The sequence below is a fragment of the Misgurnus anguillicaudatus genome, chromosome 3, assembly GCF_027580225.2.
Source record: "Misgurnus anguillicaudatus chromosome 3, ASM2758022v2, whole genome shotgun sequence".
Classification (NCBI taxonomy): domain Eukaryota; kingdom Metazoa; phylum Chordata; class Actinopteri; order Cypriniformes; family Cobitidae; genus Misgurnus; species Misgurnus anguillicaudatus.
In genome coordinates this window covers 23,823,278-23,843,130 of record NC_073339.2, presented here as the reverse complement: position 1 = coordinate 23,843,130, position 19,853 = coordinate 23,823,278, and the positions used below count along the sequence as shown (strand labels likewise).

General features: G+C 39.3%; 1 long non-coding RNA gene across 1 annotated transcript; it reads left to right on the top strand.

The window, feature by feature from the left end:
- The first annotated feature begins 5,411 nt into the window (after window positions 1-5,411).
- Window positions 5,412-8,365, top strand: LOC141361657 (uncharacterized). Its single transcript, XR_012367833.1, has 3 exons — window positions 5,412-6,114; window positions 6,260-6,325; window positions 8,050-8,365. It is a non-coding gene; the product is annotated as an uncharacterized lncRNA (long non-coding RNA).
- The last annotated feature ends 11,488 nt before the right edge of the window (window positions 8,366-19,853 follow it).

The following is a 19,853-nucleotide window of genomic DNA, read 5'->3' as shown; positions in this document are numbered from 1 at the left end:
TTTCATATCTCATGACCCATAGGTGGCGCTGTCACCAAATTTGGCATGAACCCCAAGTTCATGGTCCACATGAAGTGTACCAAATTTCATTTCAATTGATCAAAGAATGGCCGAGCTACAGCTTCAGAACCATTTTTGCGTCAACCTCGTTAAGTTTGCGCATTTATTACTTTTGAACAAAGATAAATATCAAAATTCTGTTCAGTCATTTCTGTGCGGCTCACTCCAAAGATCACCTGTGCCAAATTTCATAACAATTGAACAAAATTTGAAGGAGGAGTAGCGAATAAATGGAATACTGTACATTTCAAAATGGCCACTACTGTAATGAGTGGAGTTTTACTGTATGGTATTAAAAACAACAAGCATGAGGAGAGCAATCACGTGTACTAAGTAGAATTTTCATAGATCAAGCGGATCAGCAGTTATAACCATTTGAACATTGAATTTTTGCACTGCTGGTGGCGCTATAGAGTTAGTGCTAGAGACCCCATTTTTGGTCACTTGACTTTTTAGGACCACCACTACAACTGTGCCAAATTTCATCATTTTCCTATGTACGGTTCATAGGGCTGCCATAGACGCCTATGGCTAAGAAGAAGAAGACGCAGAATAATAATAATAATACTAACAATTCCAATAGGTGTCACAGCACCTTCGGTGCTTGACCCCTAAATATAGCTGCAAGCAGCAATTGCGGGGTCAAGCACCTTCAGCGCAATGAGCACCCAAAGCACAGCAAAAAGCACACGACGCAGCAAATGCGCAAAGCGCAGAAAGCGCGCAATACAGAGCCCGAACCCGAAGCAAAGCAAATTCAGAGCAGGATCACTGCAGTGCGGAGCAACAACAGTAAAGATGGCAAAAATATAACACGTGTGGAAAACCAGACAGGTCGAGAAGAACGTGTTAAAGGAAACGCAAAAGGAAATCTCAATAAGTGAAAGTAAGAGCTGGGATTTGAACCCATGACCTCAGGTTCCCAAAGCACAGCACTTACCGCATGCGCCACTGAGTAAACAATTAAACTACTGAGTTGGTGTGTCCAAGCTATAGAATAGAGATTTAGAGCTGTAAACATTGATATCCAGCAATTACCAAACGTAAAGAAATATCAACAGAGAGCACAAATAACTGAAATACAATGTACTGTATGAAAATCACAAAACTTAAGTGAGAAAAAAAGTGAAGACAAAAATCACCGCATATGGGATTCGAACCCATGAACTCAAGTTCTCAAAGCACAGCAGTTAACGCATGCGCCACTGAGCAAACGATTAAACCACTGAGTTGGTGTGTCCAAGCTATAGAATAGAGATTTAGAGCTGTAAACATTGATATCCAGCAATTACCAAAAGTGCAGAAATGACAACAGAGAGCACAAATAACTGAAATACAATGTATAGTATGAAAATCACAAAACTTAAGTGAGAAAAAAGTTAAGACAAAAAATCACTGCACATGGGCTTCGAACCCATGACCTCAGAATCTCATGGCAAGTGGTTAACCAGATGCGCAACCCAGTTAACACAGCTCAAGGGGAAGCAAAAAACAGCTTAGGTGCTGCAAGGATTGACATATGCCAATTATCACAGATGCAGAACTGACAGTGCAGAGCAGAACTAACAGAAATACAATGTATATGAGAATCAAAAAGCTCAAGTGAGATTGAAGGCAAGAAGATCATTCTGTATAGTAATGCTATACAATGTAATATACAGTCACATTAATTTACTATGACAAATAGACAACGTTACAGGCACGGTCAACTTTGGAGTGGTATTTCTAAGAAAGAGAACAGAATATCAAAAATCTGTTCAGTCATTTCTGTGCGGATTGCTCCAAACATTATACGAGCAGTACTTGGCATAAAATAAACAAAATTTGTAAAAAGAGTAGCGAAAAAATCATCTACCATATGCTTTACAATAACACATGAACAGAATGTTGGAAAATGACAAACGAGGTATCGTTGCAATCGGCATAAACCAGTGAATACAATTTCACAAAGAAATTAATATCAGACAAAGTATTCAGAAGTTATAAGCAGTTCCATAAGAACTGTTATAGTTTATAACCCCTAGGTGGCGCTGTACTCTGACTTCCCAGGTACCTTCAGGACATCATGTCGAAGCTCCTTACTAATTTTTGTGCGGATATGTCCAATAGTTCAAAAAATATAACAAATTATCTAAAATTTCAAAATGGCGGACAGGCGGTTCGGTCAAACCCAGCATAATACACATCGACAGATGCGGCATGAGGTAAGCAATCCATAGACATCAAGATCACAATTTTCTGACAAACAGTTCAGAAGTTATGGGCAAAAATAGCCTATTTTCATATCTCATGACCCATAGGTGGCGCTGTCACCAAATTTGGCATGAACCCCAAGTTCATGGTCCACATGAAGTGTACCAAATTTCATTTCAATTGATCAAAGAATGACTGAGCTACAGCTTCAGAACTATTTTTGCGTCAACCTCGTTAAGTTTGCGCATTTATTACTTTTGAACAAAGATAAAAATCAAAATTCTGTTCAGTCATTTCTGTGCGGCTCACTCCAAAGATCATCTGTGCCAAATCTCATAAGAATTGTACCACATTTGAAGGAGGAGTAGCGAAAAAACGGAATACTGTACATTTCAAAATGGCCGCTACTGTTATGGGCGGAGTTTTACTGTAAGGTATTAAAAACAACAAGCATGAGGAGAACAATCATGTGTACTAAGTAGAATTTTCATAGATCAAGCGGATATGCAGTTATAACCATTTGAACATTGAATTTTTGCACTGCTGGTGGCGCTATAGAGTTAGTACTAGAGACCCCATTTTTGGTCACATGACCTTTTAAGACCACCACTACAACTGTGCCAAATTTCATAATTTTCCTATGTACGGTTCATAGGGCTGCCATAGACGCCTATGGCTAAGAAGAAGAAGAAACAGCAGAATAATAATAATACTGACAATTCCAATAGGTGTCTCAGCACCTTCGGTGCTTGACCCCTAAATATAGCTGCAAGCAGCAATTGCGGGGTCAAGCACCTTCGGCGCAATGAACACACAGCACAGCAAGCACACAAAGCACAGCAAGCTCACAATGCACAGCAAGCACACAAAGCACAGCAAGCACACAAAGCACAGCAAGCTCACAATGCACAGCAAGCACACAAAGCACAGCAATTACACAAATCACAGCAGGCACACAAAGCACAGCAAGCTCACAAAGCACAGCAAGCACACAAAGCACAGCAAGCACACAAAGCACAGCAAGCTCACAATGCACAGCAAGCACACAAAGCACAGCAATTACACAAATCACAGCAGGCACACAAAGCACAGCAAGCTCACAAAGCACAGCAAGCAAACAAAGCACAGCAAGCACACAAAGCAGAACAAGCACACAAAGCATAGCAAGAACACAAAGCACAGCAATTACACAAATCACAGCTGGCACACAAAGCACAGCAAGCTCACAAAGCACAGCAAGCACACAAAGCACAGCAAGCACACAAAGCACAGCAAGCACAGCAATTACACAAATCACAGCAGGCACACAAAGCACAGCAAGCTCACAAAGCACACAAAGCACAGCAAGCACAAAAAGCATAGCAAGCTCACAAAGCACAGCAAGGACACAAAGCACAGCAAGCTGACAAAGCACAGCAAGAACCACCATAATGCAGAGCAACAACAGCAAACATGGAAAAATAGAACACATGTGAACTACAGACAGGTTGAGAAGAATTGATGAGGAAGAACAAAACGTCATGACTCAGGTGGGATTCGAACCCAGGAACTCAGAATCTCAATGCATGTGGTTTAACTAGATGCGCCACTCAGTTGACACAGTTTATGAGGCAGCAGACAAGAGATTAGAGAGCTGAAAGGATTGACATATGTCAATCACCAAAGATGCAGGAAAGACACAGCAGAAGCACCACAATGCAGAGCAACAACAGCACACATGGAAAAATAGAACACATGTGAACTACAGACAGGTTGAGAAGAATTGATGAGGAAGAACAAAACGTCATGACTCAGGTGGGATTCGAACCCAGGAACTCAGAATCTCAATGCATGTGGTTTAACTAGATGCGCCACTCAGTTGACACAGTTTATGAGGCAGAAGACAAGAGATTAGAGAGCTGAAAGGATTGACATATGTCAATCACCAAAGATGCAGGAAAGACACAGCAGAAGCACCACAATGCAGAGCAACAACAGCACACATGGAAAAATAGAACACATGTGAACTACAGACAGGTTGAGAAGAATTGATGAGGAAGAACAAAACGTCATGACTCAGGTGGGATTCGAACCCAGGAACTCAGAATCTCAATGCATGTGGTTTATCTAGATGCGCCACTCAGTTGACACAGTTCATGAGGCAGCAGACAAGAGATTAGAGAGCTGAAAGGATTAACATATGTCAATCACCAAAGATGCAGGAAAGACACAGCAGAAGCACCACAATGCAGAGCAACAACAGCAAACATGGAAAAATAGAACACATGTGAACTACAGACAGGTTGAGAAGAATTAATGAGGAAGAACAAAACGTCATGACTCAGGTGGGATTCGAACCCAGGAACTCAGAATCTCAATGCATGTGGTTTAACTAGATGCGCCACTCAGTTGACACAGTTCATGAGGCAGCAGACAAGAGATTAGAGAGCTGAAAGGATTAACCCCCTGGGGTCCAAAAACGCGGGGCCGCGTTTTGACGCATTTTTTCCTGTTTCCTGTGACATCCACTTAAAATACTCCGTCATTCATAATCATACACATACATGTAATACATCATTCGAAACTGTGAAGTCTCTACTTTAATGTGAGTGCCTTCATAATAACAACAAAACTGTGTGCTTTTGGCAAATAAAGAAAATAAACAGGGAGTGCATTTCGACATCTCTGTCTCCTTGACCATTTTCCTCAAACACGTTTCAAACATGAACTGATAACTCCGCCAATACTTGTCACACGAACATGATACATATGTCTAAAGAAAGCCTGAAATGTCTACTTTTACATGATGTAATTAAAATCTGAAGAACTCATTGTCTGTTTGTGTAATCGACATGTAAGTAAAGAGAGGTACAGTTTTTCTGTCTCGACCTCATTAGCGCTAATGTGATCCCACCTACCGTGTGCGCGCCATTCATATGGAAATTACCTGATGCGGGCTATGCAAACAAGATCAACGCCCCCAAACAATGCTTTAAGAACCAGCGAGTTTGACAGTTTCATCCACTTATCAACGCGCTGGGAAGATGACACGCTTTACAGGTGAGGAAGCTATACTGTTTCTTCAGACGAAGAGCAGGACTCTGACGATGAACGTTTGTTTTTTGAAGAGCGACTTGATCCAGCTGAGGATATAATTTCTGAAGAGTAAGTTTTACCTACATTTGTTGAAATGTTGTGTGATGTAAACTTTTATATACTGTATACTGACTATTTGCACGCAGATATTCATAATGACTTTATAGAAACGTCTCGTAATTGGCAACTTGTTTACATTAAAATGATAGTTCTTACATTAAACCGTATGCTGATTAGTGTAATGTGAATATGTTATAAAGCAATATCACTACTATAACTATAGTGTCCATGCCGACTTATCAATAAGGCTTCTTTATTTGCTCGGGTGTAACATTGTGCTGTAAATGAGCCCGGAGATATGTCATGCGTTAAACAGTATGATTGTATGGTGTGCTGTAAATATACAATATGTCATAAAACAATATCACTATTTAGAATATATTTTGACTAGTGTTTATGCCTCAACAAGTCTTGTTTACGCGACTATCTGTTCGGGTGTAAATGTATCGATGTAGTATCGATGTGCTGTAAATGTGTCCGGAGATATGTAATGTGTTAATGTTTAGCCATAAATATGTCCGGTAATGGCCCGTTAACAAAGATATACCGCATCTATGTACCCAATTATCTTATCTCAACTATGCTTTACCGCCTTAGTATTGCTTTATAAGTTTGTTACTGTGGAGAATACATTATATTAATTATTAAAAACTTTTGTAGGAATGTGGCAGCATCACTCTCCTCTTCAGCGGGCATTTGCAGAAATGCGACGGACATTCATAAAGGGTAAGTCACATTTGCGGGCTTTTCTGTTTTATTAGTAGACTTTTACTGATGTTTTGCGTAGTAATTTGGAAAATACAAGATGTATATATATATAAACATATCTGTATTTTCCGAAAATACATGATACAAATAAAAATTTTTTTAGTAACGTGGCTTCATCGTCATTTACTCGCACGGGGGCATGCAGAAACGAACCCGAAATTCATAAAGTGTAAGTTACATTTACCGGCTTTTCTGTTCTCAATATTAGTATTACTGATGTGTTGCTTGATTTTTTAATGCATAAAACTATGCATAAACATAGAACTTATGCATTCACAATATTTGTATTACTGACATGTTGCTTACATGATAACAGTAAATGTGCCCAGAGATTGTCATCATGCTCAAATATGCATGTATCTGTTCGGGTGTAAATGTTTCGATGTAGCCTAGTATTGATGTGCTGTAAATGTGCCCGGAGATATGTCATGTGTTAATTTTTAGCTATAAATATGTCCGGTAATGGCCCGTTAACAAACATATACAGCGCATCTCTGTACCCAATTATTTTCTGCTTTACTGCCTGAGTTATATAACAGTATATATTTGACTGTGGATGCATTTATATATTTTTTTTAAGGTAAAATGTAAGGCAACATTTGTTTAATTATTCCTCATAACATTTTAATGCCACGATCTACAGAACATCACACAAAAAAACATTTTGAGAACTAAACCTAAAAAATAACAATGGTGATCCTGCCTTGGAAACCCCGGCTACAATTTAGTATTTTTATTTAATTTGGAGATTAAGCGCGTCAAAGCCATGACCAAAAAAAAGACAAATGACAAATAATTTGTGATTGTTACTGTAAATGATAAAAACTAAGCTTTGTATACAATTCATTAAACGTTAATTTATAACAAGAAAAACACTGAAATTAATGATTTTATAGACACTACGCGTTATTGTTTAGCACAGAAATGCTTGCTTGCTTTGACTTTGATCATCTCTGTATTCACTTTAGATACAGAAAGACCTGATGATATTATTTATTTCAGGAATCTCTTTGCTATCATTTGAAAGTGAACACCGACCATAATAGATAACCACTCGGTTTGAAATACATTTTAAAACGTATACCCGTCGAAAAACATCCGTTTTGTAATGTTTAGTTCGATGAACTTCTAAATATGAGACGTAGAGCACCTAGCACTTTCGGCTAAATTGCATGCGCAAACATGGCCAGAACGCAATAGCGCAACGTCGATAGAACGAAAAACAATCCAAAATGTACAGACTTAAATTATATCAGAATTTACGTTTATAATAAATACATTTTTTAAATAAAATAAGGTCAGAAGTAACAACGTGCAGAACAAATGTGCAAAATGCCTCAAGTGCACGGAAACAAAACACAAGCCAAATAGATAAATCAGATAACCCAGAGTGATTTATAAATAAAATAAAGAAATTAATAAAAAACGAAAGTATTGCCAGAATTGCCAGCTTTGTCTTTTAAATGTAGAAACAAAGATGCAATGGTTTATTAACATAGAAACCTCTTATGGACGTGTAGCCCCATCACAGGCTTTGTTAGTTGGATTTAACGCATTTTAAAAATATTTATTGAAAGCTGCTACATCACATATTATTTGCAGCATTATAATAATATACTGTATATTAATATATTGGGAGAAAGCTGTTATATGTGAAATCAGATAATGTGTGCACCCATATACGGCCAAAATTGAATGATCCTCATTTCATAACACATCTGCAACGATTCGACTGTGAGATTGGTAGTCGAATCCGGCTTCTCCGATGCATCGAATCTTCAACTATTCGGGGTCACCCCTATTAATTATTAAAAAAAGTTCTCAATATTAGTAATACTGATGTGTTGCTTTGTACTTTGAAAATACATGATATTAATTAAGATATGTTTTCAGGAATGTGTCTGCAACACCAACTTCGTCTGGTACCCGCACGTTTTGAACAATGGGACGACAACATTTAACTCCATTCCCAAAGAGTTACAGTGTGTGATGGTTTACAAATGTATACCTTATTTTTTTATATTTGGAAGTATTTTTAGATGCACACCAAACTTTCACAGCTGACCATTTAGAATCCTTTTCTTTTAATTAGAGCCATATTGTACTGGTCATATAGAATATTGTTACATGTATACATATTGTTACTTTATTATTTATAATTACAATGAAGCTTCTTCATTTATAATTATAATAAAGCTTCTTAAATCTATTGTATTGTTCATGTTTTTAGCATTTTTTTGCAAGCCTATAAGACTTTTATTTTACTAAAAAAGTATTTTGTACTTTATTTTAACCTATTTTTTTTAACTACAAGCAAAAGATTTTCTCTTTAAGTCTCCCCACAGTCACAGTTCTTTTGTCCCAACATTCCTCACTGAGCCATTAGGGGGTTGGGTCTCCTCAGGTGTGAAACACATCAATATTCATGACCATTGACCCTCCCTTGCATATTGCCTTTACACAGCAAAAAGTGTCTTACAAAAGTTAAATCAATGTATTTTTTCATGTGAATGAGTGGGTTAAATGGTTTTTACATCTTTTTGTAGCAAATTCTCTACTCTACAAGAGTAGATAACTTTTTTGCTTGTTAACAAATGTTTAGGATGTGTTTCTTGGCCTTATTTCAGCAACTTTTTGTTTTCTTTTTTTACTAACCACGCATAAACATCATTTACTTAAAAATACAAACATGTACATACATTTATCTTACATATTATTATAGCACAGTTTGTGCTGAATACAGTGTTATGTGATATTAGCCATTAATGTGTTTTAAAGCAACTGAAAAAAGACCAAATGTGAGAGCATGTCAGAACCTCTGACTGTGTCCAAAAAGGGTCCGACCCCAGAGGGTTAACATATGTTAATCACCAAAGATGCAGGAAAGACACAGCAGAAGCACCACAATGCAGAGCAACAACAGCAAACATGGAAAAATAGAACACATGTGAACTACAGACAGGTTGAGAAGAATTGATGAGGAAGAACAAAACGTCATGACACAGGTGGGATTCGAACCCAGGAACTCAGAATCTCAATGCATGTGGTTTAACTAGATGCGCCACTCACTTGACACAGTTCATGAGGCAGGAGAAAAGGATTAGATATCTGCAAGGATTGACATATGTCAATCACCAAAGATGCAGAATTGACACAGCAGAAGTAGAAATAACATAAATACAATGTACATGAGTTCAAGTGAAATTGAAGACAAGCAGATCATTATGTATAGTAATGCTATACAATGTAATATACAGTCATATTAATTTACTATGGCAAATAGACAACGTCACAGGCACGGTCAACTTTGGAGTGGTATTTCTAAGAAAGAGAACAGAATATCAAAAATCTGTTCAGTCATTTCTGTGCGGATTGCTCCAAACATTATACGAGCAGAACCTGGCAAAAAATAAACAAAATTTGTAAAAGGAGTAGCGGAAAAATCATCTACCAAATGCTTTACAATAATACATGAACAGAATTTTGGAAAATGACAAATGAGGTATCGTTGCAACCGGCATAAACCAGTGAATACAATTTCAGAAAGAAATTCATATCAGACAAAGTATTCCGAAGTTATAAGCAGTTCCATAAGAACTGTTATAGTTTATTACCCCTAGGTGGCGCTGCACTCTGACTTCCCAGGTACCTTCAGGACATCATGTCAAAGCTCCTTACCACTTTTTGCACGGATATGTGCAATAGTTCAAAAAATATAACAATTTATTTGAAATTTCAAAATGGCGGACAGGCGGTTTGGTCAAACCCGGCATAATACACATCGACAGATGCGGCATGAGCCAAGCAATCCATAGACATCAAGATCATAATTTTCTGACAAACAGTTCAGAAGTTATGGGCAAAAATAGCCTATTTTCATATCTCATGACCCATAGGTGGCGCTGTCACCAAATTTGATATGGACCCCCAGTTCATGGTCAACATGAAGTGTACCAAATTTCATTTCAATTGATCAAAGAATGACCGAGGTACAGCTTCAGAACCATTATTGCATCAACCTCGTTAAGTTCACGCATTTATTACTTTTGCATAAAGATAAATATCAAAATTCTGTTCGGTCATTTCTATGCAGCTCACTACAAAGATCATCTGTGACAAACTTCATAACAATTGAACCAAATTTGAATGAGGAGTAGCGAAAAAACAAACAACTGTACATTTCAAAATGGCCAGTACTGTAATGGGAGGAGTCTTACTGTAAGGTATTAATATCAATTAATGTGAGAAGGGCAATCACGTGTACTAAGTAGAATTTTCATAGTTCAAATGTATCATTAGTTATAACAGTTCGAACATTGAATTTTTGATCTGCTGGTGGCGCTATAGAGTTACTGCTAGAGACCCCATTATTGGTCACATGACTATTTAGGACCACCACTACAATTGTGCCAAATTTCATCATTCTACTACTTATGGTTCATAGGGCTGCCATAGACTCCCATTGGACAAGAGTAAGAATAATAATAATAAATATAGCTGCAAGCAGCAACTCGGGGCCAAGCACCTTCAGCGCAATAATGAGCACCCAAAGCAAGCACAGCAAGCTCACAAAACACTGCAAGCTCACAAATCACAGCAAGCTCACAAAGCACAGCAAGCACACAAAGCACAGCAAGCTCACCAAGCACACAAAGCACAGCAGCACACAAAGCACAGCAGGCACACAAAGCACAGCAAGCATACAAAGCACAGCAAGCACACAAAGCACAGCAAGCACACAAAGCACAGCAAGCACACAAAGCACAGCAAGCACACAAAGCACAGCAAGCTCACCAAGCACACAAAGCACAGCAAGCTCACAAAGCACAGCAAGCTCACAAAGCACAGCAAGCTCACAAAGCACAGCAATCTCACAAAGCACAGCAAGCACACAGAGCACAGCAAGCTCAAGCACACATAGCACAGCAAGCTCAAAAAGCACAACAAGCTCACAAACCACAGCAAGCTCACCAAGCACAGCAAGCACACCATGCACAGCAAGCACACCAAGCATAGCAAGCACACCAAGCACAGCAAGCTCACAAAGCACAGTAAGCTCACAGAGCACAGCAAGCTCACAAAGTACAGGAAGCTCACAAAGTACAGCAAGCTCACAAAGCATAGCAAGCACACAAAGCACAGCAAGCTCAAAAAGCACAACAAGCTCACCAAGCACAGCAAGCACACCAAGCACAGCAAGCACACCAAGCCTAGCAAGCACACCAAGCACAGCAAGCTGTCAAAGCACAGCAAGCTGACAAAGCACAGCAAGGTCAAAATGCACAACAAGCTCAAAATGCACAACAAGCTCACCAAGCACATCAAGCACACAAAGCACAGCAAGCTCAGAAAGCACAGCAAGCACACAAAGCACAGCAAGCTCAGAAAGCACAGCAAGCTCAGAAAGCACAGCAAGCACACAAAGCACAGCAAGCACACAAAGCACAGCAAGCACACAAAGCACAGCAAGCTCACAAAGCACAGCAAGCTCACAAAGCACAGCAAGCTCACAAAGCACAACAAGCACACAAAGCACAGCAAGCACACAAAGCACAGCAAGCACACAAAGCACAGCAAGCACACAAAGCACAGCAAGCACACAAAGCACAGCAAGCACACAAAGCACAGCAAGCACACAAAGCACAGCAAGCACACAAAGCACAGCAAGCACACAAAGCACAGCAAGCTCACAAAGCACAGCAAGCACACAAACACAGCAAGCTCACAAAGCACAGCAAGCTCACAAAGCACAACAAGCACACAAAGCATAGCAAGAACACAAAGCACAGCAATTACACAAATCACAGCCGGCACACAAAGCACAGCAAGCTCACAAAGCACAGCAAGCACACAAAGCATAGCAAGCTCACAAAGCACAGCAAGCACACAAAGCACAGCAAGCTCACAAAGCACAGCAAGAACCACCATAATGCAGAGCAAAAACAGCAAACATGGAAAAATAGAACACATGTGAACTACAGACAGGTTGAGAAGAATTGATGAGGAAGAACAAAACGTCATGACTCAGGTGGGATTTGAACCCAGGAACTCAGAATCTCAATGCATATGATTAACTAGATGCGCCACTCAGTTGACACAGTTCATGAAGCAGCAGACAAGAGATTAGAGAGCTGAAAGGATTAACATATGTCAATCAACAAAGATGCAGGAAAGACACAGCAGAAGCACCACAATGCAGAGCAACAACAGCAAACATGGAAAAATAGAACACATGTGAACTACAGACAGGTTGAAAAGAATTGATGAGGAAGAACAAAACATCATGACTCAGGTGGGATTCGAACCCAGTAACTTAGAATCTAAATGCAAATGGTTAACTAGATGCGCCACTCAGTTTACACAGTTCATGAGGCAGCAGACAAGAGATTAGAGAGCTGAAAGGATTAACATGTCAATCACCAAGGATGCAGAATTGACACAGCAGAAGTAGAAATAACAGAAATACAATGTACATTAGTTCAAGTGAAATTGAAGACAAGCAGATCATTATGTATAGTGATGCTATACAATGTAATATACAGTCACATTAATTTATTACTATGACAAATAGACAACGTCACAGGCACGGTGAACTTTAGAGTGGTATTTCTAAGAAAGAGAACAGAATATCAAAAATCTGTTCGGTCACATCTGTGCGGATTGCTCCAAACATTATACGAGCAGAACCTGACATAAAATACACAAAATTTGTAAAAGGAGTAGCGAAAAAATCATTTACCATATGCCTTACAATAACACCTGAACATAATGTTGGAAAATGACAAACAAGGTATCGTTGCGATCAGCATAAAACAGTGAATACAATTTCACAAAGAAAATGTATATCAGACAATGTATTCAGAAGTTATAAGCAGTTCAATAAGAACTGTTATAGTTTATAACCCCTAGGTGGCGCTGTACTCTGACTTCCCATGTACCTTCAGGACATCATGTCGAAGCTCCTTATCATTTTTTGCGCGGATATGTCCAATAGTTCAAAAAATATAACAATTTATTTGAAATTTCAAAATGGCGGACAGGCGGTTTGGTCAAACCCGGCATAATTCACATCGACAGATGCGGCATGAGGTAAGCAATCCATAGACATCAAGATCATCATATTCTGACAAACAATTCAGAAGTTATGGGCAAAAATAGCCTATTTTTCTATCTCATGACCCATAGGTGGCGCTGTCACCAAATTTGGCATGGACCCCAAGTTCATGGTCCACATGACGTGTACCAATTTTCATTTCAATTGATCAAAGAATGACTGAGCTACAGCTTCAGAACCATTTTTGCGTCAACCTCGTTAAGTTTGCGCATTTATTACTTTTGAACAAAGATCAATATCAAAATTCTGTTCGGTCATTTCTATGCGGCTCACTCCAAAGATCATCTGTGCCAAATCTCATAAGAATTGAACCGCATTTGAAGGAGGAGTAGCGAAAAAACGAAATACTGTACATTTCAAAATGGCCGCTACTGTAATGGGTGGAGTCTTACTGTAAAGTATCAAATTCAATAAGCACGATGAGTGCAATCACATGTACTAAGTAGATTTTTCATAGATCAAATGGTTCACCAATTATAACAGTTTGAACATTGATTTTTTGGACTACTGGTGGCGCTATAGAGTTACTGCTAAAGACCCCATTTTTGGTCACATGACTATTTATGACCACCTCTACATCTGTGCCAAATTTCATCATTTTCCTATGTACGGTTCATAGGGCTGCCATAGACTCCCATTGGGGAAAAATAATAATAATAATAATAAATATAGCTGCAAGCAGCAATTGCGGGGTCAAGCACCTTCAGCGCAATGAGCACCCAAAGCACAGCAAAAACCACACGACGCAGCAAATGTGCAAAGCGCAGAAAGTGCGCAATACAGAGCCCGAACCCGAAGCAAAGCAAATGCAGAGCAGGATCACTGCAGTGCGGAGCAACAACAGTAAAGATGGCAAAAATATAACACGTGTGGAAAACCAGACAGGTCGAGAAGAACGTGTTAAAGGAAACGCAAAAGGAAATCTCAATAAGTGAAAGTGAGAGCTGGGATTCGAACCCATGACCTCAGGTTCCCAAAGCATAGCAGTTAACGCATGCGCCACTGAGTAAACGGTAAAACCACTGAGTTGGTGTGTCCAAGCTATAAAATAGAGATATAGAGCTGTAAACATTGATATCCAGCAATTACCAAAAGTGCAGAAATGACAACAAAGAGCACAAATAACTAAAATACAATGTATTGTATAGAAATCACAAAACTTAAGTGAGAAAAAAAAGTTAAGACATAAACCACTGCACATGGGTTTGAACCTATGAACTCAGGTTCCCAAGGCACACAAGTTACCGCATACGCCACTGAGTAAACGATTAAACCACTGACTAGGTGTGTCCAAGCTATAGAATAGAGATATAGAGCTGTAAACATTGATATCCAGCAATTACCAAAAGTGCAGAAATGACAACAGAGAGCACAAATAACTGAAATACAATGTATTGTATGAATATCACAAAACTTAAGTGAGAAAAAAAGTTAAGACAAAAACCACTGCACATGGGATTCGAACCCATGAACTCAGGTTCCCAAGGCACAGCAGTTACCGCATACGCCACTGAGTAAACAATTAAACCACTGACTTGGTGTGTCCAAGCTATAGAATAGAGATATAGAGCTGTAAACATTGATATTCAGCAATTACCAAAAGTGCAGAAATGACAACAGAGAGCACAAATAACTGAAATACAATGTATTGTATGAAAATCAATAAACTTAAGTGAGAAAAAAGTTAAGACAAAATATCACTGTACATGGGATTCGAACCCATGACCTCAGGATCTCATGGCATCTGGTTAACCAGATGCGCAACTTAGTTAACACAGCCCAAAGGGCAGCAAAAAACAGCTTAGGTGCTGCAAGGATTGACATATGCCAATCAACACAGATGCAGAACTGACAGTGCAGAGCAGAACTAACAGAAATACAATGTATATGAGAATCAAAAAGATCAAGTGAGATTGAAGACAAGAAGATCATTCTGTATAGTAATGCTATACAATGTAACATACAGTCACATTAATTTACTATGACAAATAGACAACGGCACAGTCAACTTTGGAGTGGTATTTCTAAGAAAGAGAACAGAATATCAAAAATCTGTTCGGTCATTTCTGTGCGGATTGCTCCAAACATTATACGAGCAGCACCTGGCATAAAATAAACAAAATTTGTAAAAGGAGTAGCGAAAAAATCATGTACCAAATGCTTTACAGTAACACATGAACAGAATGTTGGAAAATGACAAACGAGGTATCGTTGCAATTGGCATAAACCAGTGAATACAATTTCACAAAGAAATTAATATCAGACAAAGTATTCAGAAGTTATAAGCAGTTCCATAAGAACTGTTATAGTTTATAACCCCTAGGTGGCGCTGTACTCTGACTTCCCAGGTACCTTCAGGACATCATGTCGAAGCTCCTTACTAATTTTTGCGCGGATATGTCCAATAGTTAAAAAAATATAACAAATTATGTGAAATTTCAAAATGGCGGACAGGCGGTTCGGTCAAACCCGGCATAATACACATCGACAGATGCGGCATGAGGTAAGCAATCCATAGACATCAAGATCATAATTTTCTGACAAACAGTTCAGAAGTTATGGGCAAAAATAGCCAATTTTATTATTTCATGACCCATAGGTGGCGCTGTCACCAAATTTGGCATGGACCCCAAGTTCATGGTCCACATGAAGTGTACCAAATTTCATTTGAATTGATCAAAGAATGACTGAGCTACAGCTTCAAACCATTTTTCCGTCAACCTCGTTAACTTTGCGCATTTACTACTTTTGAACAAAGATAAATATCAAAATTCTGTTCGGTCATTTCTGTGCGGCTCACTCCAAAGATCATCTGTGCCAAATCTCATAAGAATTGAACCACATTTGAAGGAGGAGTAGCGAAAAAACGAAATACTGTACATTTCAAAATGGCCGCTACTGTAATGGGTGGAGTTTTACTGTAAAGTATCAAATTCAATAAGCGGTATGAGAGCAATCACGTGTACTAAGTAGAATTTTCATAGATCAAGCGGATCACCAGTTATAACCATTTGAACATTGAATTTTTGCACTGCTGGTGGCGCTATAGAGTTAGTGCTAGAGACCCCATTTTTGGTCACTTGACTTTTCAGTACCACCTCTACAACTGTGCCAAATTTCATCATTTTCCTATGTACGGTTCATAGGGCTGCCATAGACTCCCATTGCGGAAAAATAATAATAATAATACTGACAATTCCAATAGGTGTCTCAGCACCTTCGGTGCTTGACCCCTAATAATAATAATAATACTAACAAAAACAATAGGTGTCTCAGCACCTTCGGTGCTTGACCCCTAAATATAGCTGCAAGCAGCAACACGGGGTCAAGCACCTTCGGCGCAATGCACACACAGCACAGCAAGCTCACAATGCACAGCAAGCACACAAAGCACAGCAATTACACAAATCACAGCAGGCACACAAAGCACAGCAAGCTCACAAAGCACAGCAAGCACACAAAGCACAGCAAGCACACAAAGCACAGCAAGCACACAAAGCACAACAAGCACACAAAGCATAGCAAGATCACAAAGCACAGCAATTACACAAATCACAGCCGGCACACAAAGCAAAGCAAGCTCACAAAGCACAGCAAGCACACAAAGCACAGCAAGCACACAATGCACAGCAAGCACAGCAATTACACAAATCACAGCAAGCACACAAAGCACAGCAAGCACACAAAGCACAGCAAGCTCACAATGCACATCAAGCACACAAAGCACAGCAATTACACAAATCACAGCAGGCACACAAATCACAGCAAGCTCAGAAAGCACAGCAAGCACACAAAGCACACAAAGCACAGCAAGCTCACAATGCACAGCAAGCACACAAAGCACAGCAATTACACAAATCACAGCAGGCACACAAAGCACAGCAAGCTCACAAAGCACAGCAAGGACACAAAGCACAGCAAGCACACAAAGCACAACAAGCACACAAAGCATAGCAAGAACACAAAGCACAGCAATCACACAAATCACAGCCGGCACACAAAGCACAGCAAGCTCACAAAGCACAGCAAGCACACAAAGCACAGCAAGCACACAAAGCACAGCAAGCACAGCAATTACACAAATCACAGCAGACACACAAAGCACAGCAAGCTCACAAAGCACAGCAAGCACACAAAGCACAGCAAGCATACCAAGCACACAAAGCACAGCAAGCTCACAAAGCACAGCAAGAACCACCATAAAGCAGAGCAACAACAGCAAACATGAAAAAATAGAACACATGTGAACTACAGACAGGTTGAGAAGAATTGATGAGGAAGAACAAAACGTCATGACTCAGGTGGGATTTGAACCCAGGAACTCAGAATCTCAATGCATATGATTATCTAGATGCGCCACTCAGTTGACACAGTTCATGAGGCAGCAGACAAGAGATTAGAGAGCTGAAAGGATTAACATATGTCAATCATCAAAGATGCAGGAAAGACACAGCAGAAGCACCACAATGCAGAGCAACAACAGCAAACATGAAAAAATAGAACACATGTGAACTACAGACAGGTTGAGAAGAATTGATGAGGAAGAACAAAACGTCATGACTCAGGTGGGATTTGAACCCAGGAACTCAGAATCTCAATGCATATGATTATCTAGATGCGCCACTCAGTTGACACAGTTCATGAGGCAGCAGACAAGAGATTAGAGAGCTGAAAGGATTAACATATGTCAATCATCAAAGATGCAGGAAAGACACAGCAGAAGCACCACAATGCAGAGCAACAACAGCAAACATGGAAAAATAGAACACATGTGAACTACAGACAGGTTGAGAAGAATTGATGAGGAAGAACAAAACATCATGACTCAGGTGGGATTCGAACCCAGGAACTTAGAATCTAAATGCAATTGGTTATGTAGATGCGCCACTCAGTTGACACAGTTCATGAGGCAGCAGACAAGAGATTAGAGAGCTGAAAGGATTAACATGTCAATCACCAAAGATGCAGAATTGACACAGCAGAAGTAGAAATAACAGAAATACAATGTACATTAGTTCAAGTGAAATTGAAGACAAGCAGATCATTATGTATAGTGATGCTATACAATGTAATATACAGTCACATTAATTTATTACTATGACAAATAGACAACGTCACAGGCACGGTAAACTTTACAGTGGTATTTCTAAGAAAGAGAACAGAATATCAAAAATCTGTTCGGTCACATCTGTGCGGATTGCTCCAAACATTATACGAGCAGAACCTGACATAAAATACACAAAATTTGTAAAAGGAGTAGCGAAAAAATCATTTACCATATGCCTTACAATAACACCTGATTATAATGTTGGAAAATGACAAACAAGGTATCGTTGAGATCGGCATAAAACAGTGAATACAATTTCACAAAGAATATGTACATCAGACAAAGTATTCAGAAGTAATAAGCAGTTCAATAAGAACTGTTATAGTTTATAACCCCTAGGTGGCGCTGTACTCTGACTTCCCATGTACCTTCAGGACATCATGTCGAAGCTCCTTACCAGTTTTTGCGCGGATATGTCCAATAGTTCAAAAAATATAACAATTTATTTGAAATTTCAAAATGGCGGACAGGCGGTTTGGTCAAACCCGGCATAATTCACATCGACAGATGCGGCATGAGGTAAGCAATCCATAGACATCAAGATCATAATTTTCTGACAAACAGTTCAGAAGTTATGGGAAATAATAGCCTATTTTTCTATCTCATGACCCATAGGTGGCGCTGTCACCAAATTTGGCATGGACCCCAAGTTCATGGTCCACATGAAGTGTACCAAATTTCATTTCAATTGATCAAAGAATGACTGAGCTACAGCTTCAGAACCATTTTTGTGTCAACCTCGTTAAGTTTGCGCATTTATTACTTTTGAACAAAGATCAATATCAAAATTCTGTTCATTCATTTCTGTGCGGCTCACTCCAAAGATCATCTGTGCCAAATCTCATAAGAATTGAACCGCATTTGAAGGAGGAGTAGCGAAAAAACGAAATACTGTACATTTCAAAATGGCCGCTACTGTAATGGGTGGAGTCTTACTGTAAAGTATCAAATTCAATAAGCACGATGAGAGCAATCACGTGTACTAAGTAGAATTTTCATAGATCAAATGGTTCACCAATTATAACAGTTTAAACATTGATTTTTTGGACTACTGGTGGCGCTATAGAGTTACTGCTAAAGACCCCATTTTTGGTCACATTACTATTTATGACCACCTCTACAACTGTGCCAAATTTCATCATTTTCCTATGTACGGTTCATAGGGCTGCCATAGACTCCCATTGGGGAAAAATAATAATAATAATAATAAATATAGCTGCAAGCAGCAACTCGGGGCCAAGCACCTTCAGCGCAATAATGAGCACCCAAAGCAAGCACAGTAAGCTCACAAAACACAGCAAGCTCACAAATCACAGCAAGCTCACAAAGCACAGCAAGCACACAAAGCACAGCAAGCTCACCAAAGCACACAAAGCACAGCCAGCACACAAAGCACAGTAGGTACACAAAGCACAGCAAGCACACAAAGCACAGCAAGCTCACAAAGCATAGCAAGCACACAAAGCACAGTAAGCT